Source organism: Mycetomoellerius zeteki, unplaced genomic scaffold (assembly GCF_001594055.1).
Source record: "Mycetomoellerius zeteki isolate Tzet28-1 unplaced genomic scaffold, Tzet1.0 scaffold105, whole genome shotgun sequence".
In the NCBI taxonomy this organism is placed as follows: Eukaryota; Metazoa; Arthropoda; class Insecta; order Hymenoptera; family Formicidae; genus Mycetomoellerius; species Mycetomoellerius zeteki.
In genome coordinates, this window is record NW_017255965.1 from 1,946,961 (window position 1) to 1,967,409 (window position 20,449).

The 20,449-nt window shown below is 32.0% G+C and overlaps 1 pseudogene; it reads left to right on the forward strand.

The window, feature by feature from the left end:
* Positions 1-1,085: 1,085 nt before the first annotated feature.
* On the forward strand, positions 1,086-20,156 carry LOC108721276 (uncharacterized; annotated as a pseudogene).
* Positions 20,157-20,449: the final 293 nt, after the last annotated feature.

Below are 20,449 nucleotides of genomic sequence, written 5' to 3' on the forward strand. Positions count from 1 at the left end.
CTGTGCATACATTTACATGAGATACGACCGAATCTTACGTCTGCTCTCGTTCGGAAGTGACATATCCATTGCCACTGATACGGATAAAATTTATTATGTGATGTAACTTTAGGAGCGGAGGCAACGATTGCTGCTGTCGCTACATGCGCGTTGTAAAATTGTCACGTTACATCATCGTGGAACCGGAGGTACTGGAATTCTCACAGCCGTAAATTCATGCTAACTCTACAATATTTATTTACTTATACTGCGGCAGTTTCATTTGAAGCTGAGGGGATACTATTCTGGAAAGTTGCCTCTTCCGTTACATTTACACAGAAAGAAGGAGAAAAATATATAATATCTGTTTGTTTGGACAAAGTATGAAGTTCACATTTTGATTAATTTCAAATATATATTTTAAAAATGGTCTTGAAATATTAATGTCGGAGTGAAATGATCATGACTGATGCGAAAGTGTCGCTCGAGCGAGTCCTCCATGATGTATAGCAGACGCGACGCAACAACTATTATGATTGACCATTATATTTCATTATCTGCGAACAATTGTATTTTAATTTTCTATGTGATTGTCCGCGAAACAATTTGATAAATTACGGTTGTGTATTTTTAAAGCAAACGTCTCGTGATCTTGACTGTGATGTCACGAATAATGTAACACACGGAGTACGTGTGATTGCTCTTACCTCCGATTGTCCCTTTCTCCGCTGATCGTCAAAGTAGTCGTATTTAATTACGTGCGCTTCATATAATGGTCTCCAGTAATTGCAGTTGGACGGTAGTTATTTTGCACAAAGCAGCACTTTAGCCGCTGCTTCTATGAGGCCAACCAGTTCTAGTGGAAAGTTTTTATGGTGTAGCATAGCGTTTAGCTAGCTGCGCGGTTGTATCTGACATTACTGTCTGAACTTACGCGAGCACGTGACCTACGACTGGTCACAATAAGAAGAGGTCTTCTTTTATACAAGAATCGCGATAGAACTGCGAATCTACGTCGGTTAAACGGAAGGATAGCTGGTGACTGCGGCTGTAACAATTGTTGGAATCGGTCAATTAATCGAGAAGCACGAATAAAGAAAGAAAAGATGATACCTACGAGCACTGTTGACAGTTTGATGGAATTTACTTTACGGCTGATCGGCGTTTGGCCAGATTCCTCGTACAGATTTTTGATGCGCACCGTTTGGATGACGATGATGGCCACCTGGCAGCTCTTACAGTACTGGCATCTCTTCACTCACATCGGTACTGATACTCTGCCGAATCTCATGGATTCTTTGAGTCTGTGTTTATCGAATAGCTTGTTATTTCTAAAGTTGAGCCTTCTTTGGCTGAACGGACGGTAAGACTTGTTTGAGATGTCATCAACTGACGAACAAAAGACGGATGGGCGCGTAAATCTTTCTCTATATTTATGGGTATTTGAATTTTTTCAAATTCAAAGTTGAATATGTTAACTTGTGAAACAGTTAGTTAATGATACTTGCTCGTAAAAAGTTCAACATTGAGCACCTTATATCGGGATAGATTATTGCCTTAGACACGTTATTTTAAATAGAAATTAAGATCCTTCCGAATGTAATTTTATTTTTTGAAAAATTAATTTGTAATTTATAATTTTTTTAGAAATTAGTTTTGCTACTTACTATTAGTTTGTATACTAATTATCTGTATGCATATATTGTATTATTATATATCTACATGTTATCCAGTATCATTTATGACATGATTGCGAGGATTGCCGAAGACTGGAATGAGTGCTCCTCTACTCACTCAAAGATGCAACTGATGATAAGCAAAGCGATTTTGTCTCATCGAGTTTCAAAATATAGCATCGGTACATATACTGTCGTGTTACTTTTATTTGGAGCAGGTAACATGATCGTTCAAAAGACTATGGGTTCTGAGCAACTTGTCGAAGAGAAGCAGCTTATTGTCAAAATGAAACTGCCGCCTGAGTTCGATGCATCGCCGATTTATGAAATTGTTGTGGTCACGCAATTTTTTGTGCAATTCACATTGGCACTTATGGCGGGAATGTTGAATGCTCTTATTGTAACGTTAGTAAGTTGGTTCCGTACCGAAGAATGTTGCGTTTTTTGGTAAAAATATTGATTAAAGAACCAAGCTTCAATGACCTTGACCTTGACATATGTTGTCAAGGTCATGACCCTAAGTGACCTCCAACAAGTTTTAGCCGTCACTCGTACTTCGTTAATTCAGACATTAAAATCAACTAACATGTTAATAATCACTGTAGTTGACAAGGCACTTCTTCCATTGTAAAACTAAGATGATGGATGCTTTGTTCATAAAATTCCTTAGGCTGGGATCGAACTCACTCACAAATAGTAGCCTCCTGCACTGCTGCGTCTGGTAATTTCCTGCCTTTCAGATTTTTCTTTAGTACCCCAATTCTGTAACTCTTAACGATAGTTCGGTATCGTTATAATGTTATCGTTGGGTAGCTTTTTTATCATGTATAATATCTGCGCAACGACAATATAATATGGACACTGTCGTTAAAAGTTACAGAATCAGGATACAGGTTTCCAAAGATGTGGAAATTGCATAACGACACAATTCCAATGGGAAATGCTGGAACTCCCGGCTTACAGCCCAGATTTGTCGCCATGCGATTTTCACATTTTTGGAGATATGAAGAAAAACCTAAAAGGCAAGAAATTTCCGTCAGTGTAAGTTACGAGTGGGTTCGATCCGAGTTTAAAGAATTTTATAAACAGGGCATCCGTCATCTGGTTTCACAATGGAAGAACTGCCTCGCCAATCATGGAGATTATTAACATATGTTAATTAATTTCAGTGTCTGAATTTTTTGTCCGCTACGTTTTATATTTGACTACCCTAATATTTTAATAAATCTTTACATTTTACAACGAAAATTAGTTTTATATCATCAGAAAAATTTAAGTACCAATATTTGAGTTAACACATTCCTAATGTACGCACCCTAGAAAGTTGACAGATTGTAGCCTTTGGGACAATTCTAAATCATCACTTTTAGATACTTCACGTTGCCGGTCAGATCGACATAATATGTTACGAATTACTGGAAATTCCTGTAGCTGAGAGTAAATACGACTCGCGAATAATTGCATTGAGATCTATCGTGAGTAGACATCAAAGGATTATTGCCTTCGCAGAGAGTATCGAGGATGTGTTCTGTTACATGGCGTTGATGCAATTTCTCTTAAACACAATCATTATTTGCTTTCTCGGATTCATAATTGTAACTGTGAGTAACCTGACACGCTCGTTTCAAACAGAATTTTGCGATTTGTTCGAAGGATCTCGTCTCTGAATCGTAGTCGTTTGGTACTCCTGATGGAAATATTTTGATGGTAAAGATCATACCTTATTACGCTGTCGTCAATTTAGAAGCTTTTATACTTTGCTTTAGTGGCGAATATCTCACTTCCAAGGTGAGAAAAAGAGAAGAGAAGGATCAGTTTCATATCGTAAGAGAAAGCCTAATGTACAATGAAAAGCACAGGCAATAGGAATAGGAGGAATAGAGATTTTATTCTACTGAATCTTATGTTACACAGTGGAGGTATAATACACTGTGTTTCTGGTAGTTGAAATCTGTTATTCTCTTTCTATTGTCTGTACTTTTTTGTACATTAGGCTTAACTGTACTCAGTATGGCCTAATATCTAATATAGTCTACTTGCTGCTCATATTTACATGAATATTTAAATTTTTACTGCACCCGTAAAAATTGAAATGTGTCTCATATTTTCAATTAATGTTCAGAAAGGTTTCCTATTTTATTAAATCTGATTACCCGTTTTCAAATTATAATAGATTCAGTAACTCTTAGGCTATATCGGGTTTGGTCATTTTATATTTCATAATACATATATAAGCTGGATAATCGATTTTGCGATCGCGTTGATGTAAATGGTGTGAGAAATAAATATGTATATAGCTGATTATATATATGAATATAGCTGATTTATGAAGAAATGAACATAAAGCTGTCGCATCTACAGAATTGTCGAACGAATATATTTTATAAATTTTTTAATACTTTATTTCTCACTTTGTTTTAGAGCAAATCTATAAATCGGGCGGCATACAATTCATTTTGGTACAAGTTAAAGCCTAAGGAAAGTAAAATCTTATTGTTATTGATAATGAGATCGCAGAAGGAATTGACAATGACAGCCGGAAAATTCGTAGATTTATCTCTGGAGGGTTTTACAAGCGTAAGAATTTTGAGATTTCCGTATTACTTTAATGATAGCAGTGATATGATTATAAATATAATACTTAACCCTTAGAACACACACCTTTCAACAAATTCTGAAAACACATCATGGGTCTGGAAGACCCACTGTAACTTTAATAGGCTGTAATTTTAGTTCAGATTAATATTTTTAGACTCTCTTTTTTTTTTATTTTGAAGCTTTGAGATTTAGGAATCTACCTACATAAGTTGTGGAGCCAAAAATTTTTATATTGTTAAGTTATAAAATAAAACTCTTCTTTTTTTCGTGTACGGAGCAAGCGAATTGGGTCTGGGAGACACACCTATATGTGTGTGTTCTAGGGTTAAGTACTACAAAGTATCACTACAATTTAATTAACGACTTTTATTATTAGTAAAAGTCTTGTAAAGAATCGAATTCTTATTACAATATTTATTTTTATGCTATCTTTCTACGCGTGATTATAAAAGCATGAAATTTAATTGTTAATTTACAAAATTGATATTATATCTTTTTTTCGCAGATTCTGAAGGCATCTGCATCTTATATATCTGTGCTACATGCTATGTATTGAAACATAGAACTGTAAAAAAAATCTGGTACAAATATAAATCATGTAAAAATCATTGCTGTGCAATGAACGTCTAGAATTAAAATTACCTTAACTAATGTAGAAACAGTTATATAAACAAATATTTAAATATAATGCAAAAGTTCTTTTTTATGCACTCTATTCGTTTCTCGTTACTTATTTTGCTTTCAGGATAGAGGTAAGTTAATCAATTAATGAAGGAAAATTAGAATAATAAAGGGAAATTAATTCATGATAAAATTTTTGTACAATATATGTAGAAAGATTAATTATTATTTATTAATTCATGTATATATTTATGATTTTTATTTCTTAATAAAACTTTATAAACGCATTTTATAAGTATTGTGTCATTTTACGTCTTATTTATATGCATTATTTCTAAATTTTTCATGAGCTGTAAATACCCCCCCTCCCCCTATGAGTAGTCATATATCCCACCCCTATGGGATATATGACAAAAATGCAAGGGTTCTAAAAAGTTTATTTTTTAGTATGAAAAATTAATATTTCGGATTCCTAATATTTTTTTCATAGTAGTAGAAAGTATGAAGTTTTTACTGGTATAGTTTATTTGCTTTAAACATGATAAATAGTACTTGATAAATTAAATCTCCCTTAGATGCGGCGTATATATCGGGTTTACCCTAGACCTAATGATTAATATCTATTATAAAGTAATAAAATATTATTGAAGAACACAGCACACACAGCACTAAAGATATAAAATAACTTAAAATTTCCACTTTCGAACACTGAACATAGAACACTGCGTCATGTTTCGCGCATCAGTTGTGTTGAAGATATTCAATTCCCACTCTTGAGAAGTTCTCCATTTTATTTTCGATTGTAACTCTGTAGCGCACCAAGATGAAACGCGCTTTTTGCACTTTTAAAGCAATTAATTAAGAATATTGCGATCTCATACCTGGAGACATGAGATGTAGAGAATCACAATTATATCTACCTATGATATATTTTTTCTTTCGGATAATTGTGTTTTATTATGCAAATCTTTCAGCATGAGCACAAAACAGGAATGAGCACAAAAATCTTGTCGTACATATTTTGAAAGCACATAAATGGAGGAACAATTTGAGCCTAGGAACATTTCGCTACCTGCATTTTAACTGGCACTTTACTCTTGTAAGGGGAAGTGACTGATCATTTCGGGGGTGATTTACCGGTCAAAGGGGATGAGTACTAATATTTGAATTATGGTATATTAAAAGCACATAATTAGCATAAAATTATAGTGTTATTTTTATTATTATTATTTTTTTTAAATGCATTCTAACTTTATTAAAAATCAGCAGAAAACTCATTTTCAGCTAAACGGTTTGAGCACAAAAATCGGGATTACAGCAACAAATTAGCACATAAAGAGCACTAAATTCTGCATGTGTTTCGAATGATTATGCCCATATTGGTATTTTAGCTTGATAGACATTTAAATATTTTATTTTTGTGAACGTTGTGATCTGATTGCTAATCTTTTACTATTCTTTCTTCTTTCTATTTTTGCAAAGTAAGTCAGTCGCAAATGCAGCTTACGAGATTCCTTGATATGATGTGAAATCCAGTTAAAGTCGAATTTTATTGATTTTAATATTGAGATTACAGAAACAATTGATTTCCCGATCGATAATCGGGAAATTTTATATGTCTTTGGAAGTTTTTGTAAGTATAAGATTTAAAAAATGCTTCTGGGTGCCAAATGTTTTTTCTAATATATTAAAAACGACACTGCATTTATCAGATTTTGAAATCTTTTTACATATCGGTGTTATTTGCAATGTTTTGACCGATAAAAAGATATTAATTGCAAAACCTACATAAACATATATTTGCATATTATATACGTACTATATCATTTTAAGTTATTATGTGCTACGTGAATATTTTACTTTTTTATATTTTACTCATTTGTCGTCTTTATACATATTTCAGTTATCTCTTTACAAACTTTGAGAATGAGATATAAGATATACATATGTATGTTATAAATATTCTTGCCATTTAAAAATATATAAAACAACATTTACCTTATGTTTACCATTTGCATCGTTCAAAGTTCTATTGAAATACTTATCCAAATTCCCTCGTTCTGGGTGGATATGGATCAATGTACATTTAATATATTAGTTTATGTATAGTAAAATATAATTGGCAACTTTAAATTCCTGATCCGAGATCACTTTAATTTAAATTGTGCACGTCCGAATCGAAATGACATATGAAGTTGGTTCTGCATATTGCATTTTCTTATGTACGTCCACCGATCATTCGCGAAAATTCAGTACCATGTTCGGGAACTTATGTTCGCTACTTTATTCAGAAACTTCTTTTGATGATGGTCATTCTGGCGATTTTTGCTCTGGTATTAGCGTGTTGTAACTTTTCCCTATTTCCTTGCATTTTTAAAGTAAATCACCCGCAATAATGGTGACAGGCGGTTTTCCTATTCGGGAAACGACAAAATAGCAGTCTCGTCGATTCTTCGCTTGTCAAGACCTGCAATCATCGTTCGATCGTAGTAACTTTTTTCTGCATTACTAAGCACATGATAAAAATACACGTTTAGCATATGCGGTCGGTGGTCGTTAAGGTTGCCGATCTTCTTGTTAATATCTTGAAATTTATTCTTCAACGAGTACGTACAGTGATCACACGGAAGCCTCATTAAAATTATACCATTTGATTCAGATTTATCAACGGAGAGATAAAATAACGTGGAATGTTTTGCGCGATGATACCAACTAGCACTGTTAGTCAATCGGTCAAAATCGGCCTTCGTCTTACTGGAATATGGCCGAATTCTTCGATCTTCTTTAAATTGCTTTGGACGTTGGTGATGGGAATAGGGTTGATCTTCCAGTATCATTACCTCCTGACACATTTCAACACCAAGGAGCTACCGAATCTGATAGACGGTTTAAGTACTACCTTGCCGCACAGTCTCCTTTTCTTCAAACTGATCATTCTGTGGGTCAATCATCGGTACGTGCTTTCTACAACATATAATAATTTTACGAAATATTATATTTTAATGTCAGAATTTAATTTAGATTAAGAAATAATTAAAACAGATTAAGAAAAAATTAATGTTAAGCGTAAAATGCATTGATTGCCGAGCAAGATTATTTCAAAGTGCTTTGTAATTAATTATTGTTTAATTTCGGTTCGCTTGAGAAAACATTATTTTATGCTGCAAACAACGTTATATTTTTCTACTGCGTATTGATAATACAGAGCAAGAATTCGAATGCATTTGACAGTCATAAACTTATGTTTTTAATGAAAAGAATTAGCTCAGCAATCGACTTTGTGACTCTTTTCGTCGCAAATTGGCGAAAGCGCATTTTTCGCGATACATCGTGAATCAGTATTGTGATACGTTGCGAAGTGTTAAATTGCAGAATATTCAAAAATATCCTGACAGCGATGTCCAACGATTGGCACGAATATTCCAACATGTACGCCATGATTGACAAGGCAGTCCTCGCACATCGTTGCTCAAAATTGATCATCAGTGTCTACTCAATAGCGGTGTTGCTTTACAGTACCGCTTCCATTAATCTTAACAAGCAGAATGATGGCGATTGCCGAGAGTTATTAATAAAGATGGAATTACCTTTCGGATTCTGCGAATCGCCAATCTATGAGATCGTAATGTTCGTGCAATTTGTTCGCCTAATGGCGGTCGCCTCCGCCATAGGTATGCTTGACGCATTATTGGTTACGTTGGTGAGTTACGATCGACACGCTTACAATTATTTTTCTTGCAAATTAATAATACAATATTTTTCTAATAATACATAATTTTTGTAATACATGAGTAACTCTCAATAATAAAAAAAAATAATTTTTTTATTAATGACAATTTCATTATTAATAATTAAGAATTAATTCTTCTTATCTCCGCTAAAAAAATGGGAAAAAAGTTTAAAAAGATAATAATTTTTAAGATAAAAAAAGATTATGCTATAAATATAACAAGTTACCAATAATTAAGTGAATCAAATACTTAATGTATAAAAAAACACAATATTCAAGGTCAAGGCAGTTCTTCATGCCTTAATATCTTTTATGAATTTATACAATTTTCAGTTCAAACAAACTATATACACCGATTATTTGTCTCGAAACACAGTCCTAAACCAAATCTGGAGTAATAATACAAATTAAATTGAGCAATTTAATTATCTTGTCAATTAAATTGTTGTATAAATTCATAAGAAATATTATTAAACATGAAGAACCGTTTTGATCGAATATAGCGTTTTTTATTCATGTGTGGTCCATTTTATCGGTCGATTTTCACTTAAAATGTTTTAATGCAAAGTTAACAAAATATCAATTAAATTAAACAAACAAGTTATGAAGGCAAGGAATTTTCAACTCATCGAAAGTTCACAAAGAAATCGAATTGTATTCGTTATTTAAATCGTCATTTATATATGCACGACACACGAATGTAAGGAAAGCACTGCACTAGGGAAAAAGTAATTAAAAAAAGTATATACAAAAAACAAAAGAGTAGCAGTTAAACCGCATGGTATGACACAAAATGCAGGCGCAAGTGGTAACACATATGTCACAAATAAGACGTTCCGAACTGACAGATTTTCGATTCGTAGCAGCAATGATCGATGCCCGCAGCCCGCAGGGCTCAATCTCATCCCCTCTTTTCTATAAGTCTATTCGCGTCCCTGCAGTGTCCTGCAATTCATTCGCGTTTTCGATCTACGATCTATGCGCATGCGTAACGTCGGCCCTCACGTGTTCCGCACTTAGGAGGGGTGGTTTCTTTTCGGGATTGTTCTCTTAGAGTAATGTCCTAAAGTTGCTCCATGTTTCTACTCGTATCACGAATTGGGCAAGATCTTTCGATGACGTTTGATACTTTGTCGCGAGCTGGCTGACATTTCCACTTATTTCGAAGATATTTCAGTATGTACCTAAAACAAATTTGAAATAGTCAATTTGATTATTTGTTCCTTTATAATTCCTTTTTAGATCGTGTATATATACACATATTACATATCTATATATAATACATATACCGTTATTTGCGAAACAAATTTTGTCAAGTGTGTATTGCGTTTTATCTAATAAAATTTTTTTTTATTTCATCTGTCGATAAATTCAAATGCCATATTAAAGATGTAATATATTATTGTATATTATAAAGTACACGTTTGAACAGTCAACAAATATTACATAGATATAATGTTTATCTATAATATATATAATTTAAATAGTATATATTATATAAATATATAATTTAATCAATTTAATGTATCAGTAAATATATATGCTATAGTAAAAATATTATATTTTAATATAGCACGTGTATTTATCATTACATCAAATAATGTGTATGTGATTAATAATATTTATATGATTTTTCATATATTATATTTTTAATATAGCATATTTATCGATACATTAAATAATATTTATGTACTACTTAAATTATATTAAAGATAAAAGATTGGTTACGTAATATTTGCTGACAGTTGAAATAAATACTTTTGTTTAGCAGTCATGTAACTAAATTAATTAACATTCAGATGCTGCACATTGGTGGGCAAATAGAGCTTATGCAACAGGAAGTGGAAGAGATTTTTGTCAAAGATAACAAACGTGATTTATCCATTACCATTGTGAGATCTTTAATCAATAAGCATCATAAGATTATCGCTTTCTCGGAGAACATCGAGAATCTTTTCTCTCACATCGCTTTGATGCAATTTTTCTCGAATACTTTGATTATATGTTGCATTGGATTTCTTATAGTAACTGTAAGTATCCGAGATCTGTAAGTATTTGTTTAAATTTTGTTTTTTAAGTGTCGTACGTATTTGAAATTTCCCCAATGCACTTAATTAATGCACATTACAAAATGTGCAAAGATATTGTCTTTAAAGATGATATCTATTCATATAAGGTACCTGAGCCGAATAAAGCACTATACAGGGTGGGCCAAAAGTCTGGATACACCCAAATATCTCATAAATGATACATTTTAGAAAAAAATGTTTCAAACAAAAATTGTAAAGCTTAAAAAGATGCATTTAACGATAGTAGTTATTTAACCTAGAATGGCGTTGTCAAGGTTACGTCAAGGTCAATTATGGTCTTAATTTGTTTAAATGGAACCCCCTACTTTTTATTTCAGATTCTTGTAGGTTATGTTGAGACGTTTTCAAAACACACATCATAAACTCTTTTCCGATGAGAACTTTCTGAGTTATGAGTCTTTAAAGTTTAAATACCGCCAGCATTAGAATTATCCAAGATGTACCGCGTGGAGGTTGTTCGGTCGGATTTACATCTCTTGTGTGCGTGAGTGCACGTGCATGTGTGTGCGTGTGGTTGTGTGTGCGTGTGCGTGTGTGACGCAGATCAGGACCCCAGAGTTCGTCACTCCTCTAGTATTTTTTGACTCCAAACCCTCTCCGTTACACGTGTGTGTGTTTGTTTGCGCGTGTGTGCGCGCATGTAAATGATTGAGCGAGCGAGCAAACGAGTGGGTGAGTAAATGGTCGAGTGAGTGAGGGAATGAGTGAGTGATCGAGTAATTGAGAGAGTGATCGAACGATTGAGCGAGTGAGTGAGCGAGCGGGTGTATGAGTGAATTAACAAGTAGATAAACAAATGAACATGAGTTTGCGTTATAATAAATGTTCGAACTGTTGACCTTGTACAGCTTGACCGAGTCTACAAAACTAAACCTCGAAATTTAAATGAGTTACGACACCGAATTATTACCGAAGTGGCATTAATTAGGCCTGAAACGTTGGAAAATGTTTGTAGTACTTTTTATTACCGATTAGCTCATTGTCAAGTTGTACATTCATTCTCAATATAACCTACAAGAATCTGAAATAAAAAGTAGGGGGTCCCATTTAAACAAATTAAGTTAACCTTGACGTGACCTTGACAACGCCATTCTAGGTCAAATAACTATCATTAAATGCATTTTTTTAAGCTTTACAACTTTTGTTTGAAACTTTTTTTTCTAAAATGTATCGTTTATGAGATATTTGGGTGTATCCAGACTTTTGGCCCACCCTGTATATTTTTATTTCAAGTATATTTCATGATACTCAAAACAGCGGTGGTCTCAGATTCACGTGCTCGCTGAAACCGCGTTGTAGACGTGAAACTTCACTATTCAGCCATAAACAGAAAAGAAGTAAAAAGATTGTTGTGTGAACGTATTCGCATGACTTTGAACTCTTTTAGGAATCATTTTTTTCATTTGTTAGAATGTTTTAAGACTAACCGGATATCTTCGATTTCTCTTATCCTTACATAAAGCCTTTTGCGGCTCTCATGAGTTGTACGATGGTGGAAAATGACTGCTTTCTACGTGTCTGAGATCTCTATCTTATAGAAATATAGATTATTGAACTTTCTTCCTGATCTTCTCTTGACTTGCAGTCATTGGGCACAGATGAAGGCGTTCAAATGTTAGTAAAGACCTTGTTTTTTTACATCGCTATTACTTTAGAGGCGTTTATCTTTTGTTTCGCCGGTGAATATCTGAGTAATAAGGTAAGTACTGAAATTACTTGTCAGTTTTTCCCTGTTCCACGTAAATCTATTAATGTTAAAAAGATCACTAGGTTGTGCTGTTGATAAAAAGATTGGATTGATATGAATCTCAGTTAACATCAAATATTCATAGAAAGTTCGATTTGTATTCTTAATGCAGAATATTCCGGAACAATAAAAAAATCGTCACAGAATGTGCAAATGTTGATGAAATGTTTAGAATATTGTATAAATACCTTTCATATATATCACGGAAATCATTCGTAAGCGAGTATTACACATTTTCGCCGACAGAGGGATGCGAAAAATAAGAATTACATGGGGAAGAATATAAAGACCGTGATATTTTACCTGTAAAGTGAGCCCCAAAATTGGGTGAAAATATATGAAATGTGTTTTTGATAGTACAATTTTGTTTAAGTTTTATTCAGCGATTAACAGACTTGGGATTTCTGGTAAAATTATAATTTTGCGGGATATACATATATGGAACATTTTCCGAATATAAAACGATGTATGAATGGAATATTTAACGATTATTTAAATGTTGCTTTTACATTGGTAAATGTTTCGGAATATTCCGAAATAGTCTTGGAATGTTTATATTTTGGATTTTAAGAATATTTTTCGAATATTTAGCTGGGCGAGAAATTGCGAGGGGGTAACCACTAACTGAAATATTGTCCCACAGATTACATGATTTCATATGATTTTATCTGATGACAAATAATTTTTTTCATTATATATGAAGTAATTTGGTAAATATACGATTTTATTTAATATTATACAATGATTTTTCGTGATATAATTATCGGATTATACATAGAGATTTCATATGAATTTTATAATGATTTCGAGGACTCTGTCTCACCATCACATTAAGTGGTTACCCCCTCGAGAAATTGCTATTGTGAAAATGGACCATCGAGTATGTATCGAGAACGTCGATTGTTTTTTTACATGCACTTGATTCATTCGTATTTTAGAGTAAAACAATCGGCGATGTTGTATATGGATCTGCTTGGTATAATCTCAAGCCTCAAGATAGTCGTATTCTACTATTTGTGATCATGAGATCGCAAAGACGGCTGACGATTACTGCGGGAAAATTTATGGATTTATCGCTGGAAGGATTCGCAAACGTAAGATTTCAATAACAGATTTGTGGTTTTTTTTATGACTATGCATAAATTAATAACAGACATCTGTATTTATACAATGTATGTTAAATATCTATATTATGTCGTTTTTATTATGACAAGAGGGTGCTAAGAATTATTTTATACTTCATGTGTGATATTCGATTTGTCTTGTAAGGCACTATTTATGGAATCAAAATTAACCATTGGAATTTATCTCTGAATAAAAAACTGAATTAAAAAACTTAATATTGTTTTAAACAGAATAATAGTGTAAGGAAAATTATAATTAATAATATATTTATACGTAAAAGCAATTTTGGGTAATTTACATTTACTTCATATATATAAAATAATAAGTAAATATCATTTATATTATTCATATCGTTTTATCAATAACGTTTTGTTTCCCTGTTGAAAAAAACCGAATAGGAACCCATATGGGAAATCCATATGGCAACCATACGGAATTTCATATAATTCCCCATAAAAGGATATGGACCAAAACTTTAGGGCTTATAATGTGGATTCCTATAAGAAATCATGTGGTTTTCTATGTCAGAATCCATTGAAATGGATTAGACTCAAGCTGACACTGGTTCAATATTCAAAAAAAATTATTTAATTTATATGAGAAGATATGTAAGATTTACATATTTTATTCCTAAGAGGTTTGTAGTGATTTTACCTGAAATAAACTGTTTAAATTGGTCTCGAAAAATGCACCTTAATGAGATTTGATCCTAGGATCACTTGATTATAAGTCTCCTTCGTTAGGTGCTACACCACTTCTTCAATTAATAAGTCACTTATTGTCTGTTTAAGTTATAAGCAATGCACGCAATTATACAGGGTCCTAAAATTCGCAGCTTAAAATAATATAGCAATAAGAAAGTTTTCGAAAAATTAAATAAAAAAGTTAACACTATATGGATTTCCATATGGATTTTGAATATTCTATATGAATTCCTATAATTCCCATGAGAACCCACCTGTAAATTTTCAATAGGGTTATAATATTTTATTTTTAATTTATATGCACGGTAAATTAATTTATTGCCTATTATTTAATTTTTCAGAGTTTGAAAGCCTCTGCGTCATACATATCTGTTTTATACGCAATGTACTAATGTTAATGCTGAAGAAATTGTATATAGAACTATGTATAACGCTGTTAGAAAGGTATTATTTATTTCTTTTTATAAATTAATTGTAACAACGTAATAGTCAGAAATTGTGGTCATTGTGGATACAAATCAAAAAGTACATAAATCTTTATCATGATATTTTAATTAATCCTGTGGCACTTAAGGTGGGAAAAATTTATTTATTATAATTTTATTATGATTTAATTCAAAGTATTATATTTTAGCATTTATCGTCGTTTTCTCGTTAAATAAAATATCTAAAAGAAGTATGCGATAGAACTGTACAGAGAAATGAAGCAGAAGATACAAGAATATATAAAAACATTTGAAAATTTTAATGCTATAAAAATTAAGAAAAATAATTTCATGTGTAATACCAAACAGATTTATTATTAAATTTATCATAGAGAAAAGATTTTATTTACTACTTGATTTATTATTAAGAAAAATGATTTCGTATTTATCAAAAAAATTGGAAACCTCACATATGATATTGTTCTTCCATGAAAAATTGTCACTAATTATTGCACATTTGGATATAGTTAGAGAAAACACTCTTTTCTACGAAAAGTGTTAATTGTCACTAATTACTGCACATTTGGAAGCACTTACGCGTATATGATCTGCGTTTTCTCTAACATATTTTAACATTTCTTCAAAGAACTATTATTCTAGATCCGTACTTGCTCCACGAAGGTAGAGGAAAATCATTTCTTACATTATTCAAGCTAGCAATTTGTTCTATCGACGATATTTTTTACGGCAGAATAAGATAATCATCGTACATTGTGAACGTCGTAATCATCGCTCAACCGTTGCAGTTTTATATAATTCCCTCTATGTTCAGTATAAACAGCTACATTGCTGTTCTCAATTAGTTGCAATTGATCGGTGATTACTTTTACGTCTACGTTTAGCTGGCGACCCTTGCGTAATCAACTTGCCGTTCTACAGTCTTTTTAAATTTGCACTCAGATATTTGTAATCCGTGGCTATACAACGTTAGTAGTATCGACGAATATTCTAAGTTACATTTTGGATAATGTTGTTATTGAATTCTTGGTCAAACTTTATATAATAATAGATGTAAATTGATGAACGGATATTGGTATACTTCGGACGTATCAAGACGCGATAAAATGACGGTTATAAGCACTGTTGCTCTTTCGGTGCAAATCGGTCTTCGATTTGTCGGGATTTGGCCTAATGCGTCGTATGCGCTGTTCTTTCGGGGTGTTTGGATATTGACCACCGGTATAGTACAGACTTTCCAATACTGGTGGATTATTATTCACTTAAGAACCGAGGATATGTCACATCTGATGGACGGTTTGAGTGTCACCATGGAATACAGCGTGATGTTCCTGAAACTAATTATTTTATGGTTGAATAGTCGGTAAGAGAACATCTTTCACGTTGTTGAGGATAAAAACCGAGTTTATTTGTACAAATCAATCCTGAAAGTCACAATTTTTATAGCAATATTTTTATAAAATAGAGATTAATGTCTTCTATTTACGATAAAAATCTCAATTTTCAAAATTTGTAAGAAAGAAGATACAGTAGATTTATTCAATATCTTCTTACAATTGTCTTTAGTTTAACCAATTGATTTATATATGGCTATACAAGTATGTATTGTTCTATTTTATCGCAATAATTGGCAAGTACAATCAATTTTACATGAAGCTATATTTACATTATAAAAAATTATACCTACTGTCTTTTTGGAACTCATCCTCTTCCTGTTCTTATTATATTCTTATCTTAGTACGAATCATTTAGTCCGTTCTTGGATAGAATAAACTGCCGCAGTATATTTTACGACATCCTAGCTGCGATGGCTGCAGATTGGAGGGAAGCTGCCATCAGTGAAATGCATACCATGAGGAACAAAGCAAATCTGTCGCGGCACATTTCCAACGTGATCATCGGACTTCATTCGGCCGCGGCATTTTCCTACGGTATTGGCGTGCTCGTGTCCCATAGTGATGATTACGATATTGATGGAGTCGAGACACCCGCTCGTGAGTTCACGCTTAAGTTACAGCTCCCGTTTGAGAGTGACGAGTCTCCTCGATACGAGCTCGTTATGTGTTTGGAGTTCGTTCATCAATTGGCATCTTCTGCCATGACTGGCGTACTGAATTCTCTAATCATCACATTAGTGAGTGCAATCTGCAAAAAAGAGTTTTTTTTTAAATATCATTAAGCTACACCTATTTAATAGGCAATATCATGTGATAAATGTTTTTGTATTTTTAACGACATTGAATTTAGGAAGTCTTTTTCTACAACAGTAAGAAAAAATATCAGCGTCCTACTATAATCCAATGTTAAGCATATAATTGGAAGAAAGAAATTTGATATTCTTTGTCAGCATGTAAAATGTTATTACTAGCGAATTACCTAGAGCTGAACATATTAATTTCATAATCTGTCACTCTTTCTATTTAATAATCGTGTGTATCGCTGATACAAACGGCTGTAATATCTGAAAATAAGTTACAATCAGATACTTGTTTATATAAATTTTTCTTCTTATTTTAATATTTCAAAGTTACAAAATATTTCTCATATATTACATTTCGTTTTATATAATAATATATAGAGGAGAAGGTGGTATTATGGCCAGTATATATGTATATTGTGGCCTCCCTTAATATCTCCGCTATTATACAGCGGAATCCTAATAATTACTTGTGGAATTATTAGTTCAATAGCTCCCCGTTATACCATGATATAACATATGATGCTAATATTAACAATTCTCAATAGCCAGCACTTATTATAACGTATTTTTACTTTCAAGTATTTCGAAACGTTTCTGAGGTACACTTTAGCATTTAATTACACCTACTTCCCCTCATTTTTCTTAAATTTGAGCATATTATCACACAAATATACATATGTATTTTTGAGTGTGTTATTTGCTATTTAACATTTTATTTGACTATGTATATTTTGAGTTATGCAAATTTAAACAATACCATGGCATTTCGCTAATGTGGCCTTCTATGGATATTGATTATTCACGACCTGTTTTTTGAGGTTTTCATATCAAAATAATTATTTGATAATCGATTGTAACTCTACTGTTAATCTATAGTTTATATTACGTGTACTATTTTTAGTACTGAGATTTTTAGTACTGGGCAGCTTATATGCAGAAGTTATGTGAATGTATGTGCTATAATATCACCTTCTCCTCTATAACTTTTTCTTTATACTACGTAATTAACAATTAATTGTCATCTCTAATGGTGTAAAACATCTTTTCTGTCATGTGACTTTATAGAATGTGCATTTTTTTAGATCCTTCATGCGAGCGGTCAGATAGAAATTTTGTGTGATGCATTAAGAGACATTTCTCTCGATAAAAACAATCAACGTTTTGTTGTTTCCATCATGAAGGAATTAATCGGCAAGCATCAGAAGATCATTATCTTTTCGGACCGAATCGAAAAAATTTTCTGTTACATAGCGCTAATCCAATTCTTATCAAGCTCCGTAGTAATTTGCTGCTTAGGATTTATGATTGTAACAGTGAGTATATAATTGTCCGCCAAAACTGAAGAAAATTTGTGTCTTAGAGTGGTAACAATTTATATTGTAGTTCGATTTATGTTGCAGTCAATAAGCATGCAAGACTCGGATACGATTGATAGCTCGTCATTAATGAAAGCTATTGTGTTTTACATGGCTGCTACGGTAGAGGCGTTCATCTTCTGCTTTTGTGGAGAGTATCTCAGTGCCAAGGTCGGAATGCACAAGCGAGATTCTTACATTTGATTTGCATTGACATTAATTTACGCAATTATACGTGTCTGGCGAGTTTAAATAATGTTACACTGCATTTTCATCATGGAACAATTTAAAACAAAACATGTTTTTAAACAAAAAGAGAAAAGATAAAAATCTTTTCCCTTCCAATGTGAATGTATTGCAATGCATCCATACTAATATATACATATCATATTCAAGCTAAAAAAGTGCTTGTTTTGTTGTTACGTTAAATAATCCCAAACACAGTCATAAATGTTATACATACCTACGCTTAAATATACTTCATTTTACATCTATGTTATGCAATATTTATATTTATTATTTGTTAGGATAATTGTTTAAAGGATTATTACATAAATTAATTTTAATTATAATTCCGTAATTGTTTAAAGAGAATGCATTTTGTTAATAATTTAATTTTTTAATGACTCCTATAATACAGTCGAAATGTGTTTAAATTTTCTCTTTGTATACTGTAACTATAAATGAAGCTTTATCGATTTAGTCCATTTATCTCACTAATAACACGATATTTTTGCGAAATTTTTCTTCAGAGCAAAATGATTAGCGATGCGGCGTATGAATCAATCTGGTACAACTTCAAACCCAACGAGTGCAAGCTGATTCTGTTTATAATATTGAGATCACAAAGAAGACTTACCATCACGGCTGGAAAGATCATGGACTTGTCACTAGAGGCATTTACGAGTGTAAGATTCCAACGCTGAATTTTCTGTTAATAAAATTTTCATTTTGATGTGGAACAACACTGTAATCATTCCAAACGAAATCGTGATATACTTTCATGACTATATAAAAGGCCTAGTTTCACAATTCATGGTTAACTCTTAACCGAGGTTTAACTTGTTTCTCATCTCTTTTCAATTCTAGAATTGGAATAAGTTAAACCTCGGTTAAGAGTTAACCGGGAGTTGTGAAACTGGGCCTAAGTGATTTTATAAGACAATCTTTTAACTAGGGAAGGGATCCAAATGTCCCCTTCCGATTTTTAATGAGCATTTAATATGTTATTTTGTAAACAAAAAATGAGGAACATATATTTTTTTATACATACTCTATCGCATTTTTAAGAGGTGAAATACTTCAGAAAAAATAAATTTTCTTTTTTTAAAGCGAATATCGTCAAAATTTTGAGAGATAGAGGAAAATGTTGGAAATAAAAGTTGAATAGTTTCAAGAAGACTTTATAATAATAATAATAATTTTAAAACATTTGTTTAAACAAACATTTTTTTATTTATAAAAGAATAAAAAATTAAACTATGTTTTAAATTATGATTATTAAGTACTTTTAAAACCTTCCAACTTTTATTTCAAACTCTATTTTCTATCTTTTATAGTTTCTATGATATTCGCTTTGAAATAAAAAATCGACTTTTCTAAAGGATGTTGTACTCCTTAATAGGGCACGTATAAAAAAGTACATGTTTCTTATTTTCATCTGTAAGACAACGTATTAAAAGCTCATCAAAATCGAAGGGAAATACTTGAGTCCTTTCTTTGTGAGATTTGTCTATTTGCATAGAAACATTTGATTTATATTTACACAGTTTATTTATTTATAAATTTATTTACTTGTATTTTTTCATTATATTATTATTTGATATAATTTTTCTAGATTATAAAGGCCTCTGTTTCATATATATCATTATTACATGCAATGTATTGAAATTCGAAGATTGTGGGCCAATGTGTTTAGATGCCCATTACGTGTAGCTAAAGATATTAGTAGAAACTCTTTATCAGTTCTTACTTGTCGGTATCTATGATGATACGATAATAATTATACAAGTTGAATGTAGACAATACGTGATGTATCAATTTATTATCAATATTGATAATAAAATGTTTAAATTTTCAAGATTTTGCTTGCATATATGTATATGTCCGCATATTTTTTCCTATGTGTCAATTTAAAAAAAATAATTCAATTGTTTATATATTATTACTTTCTTTTTATTA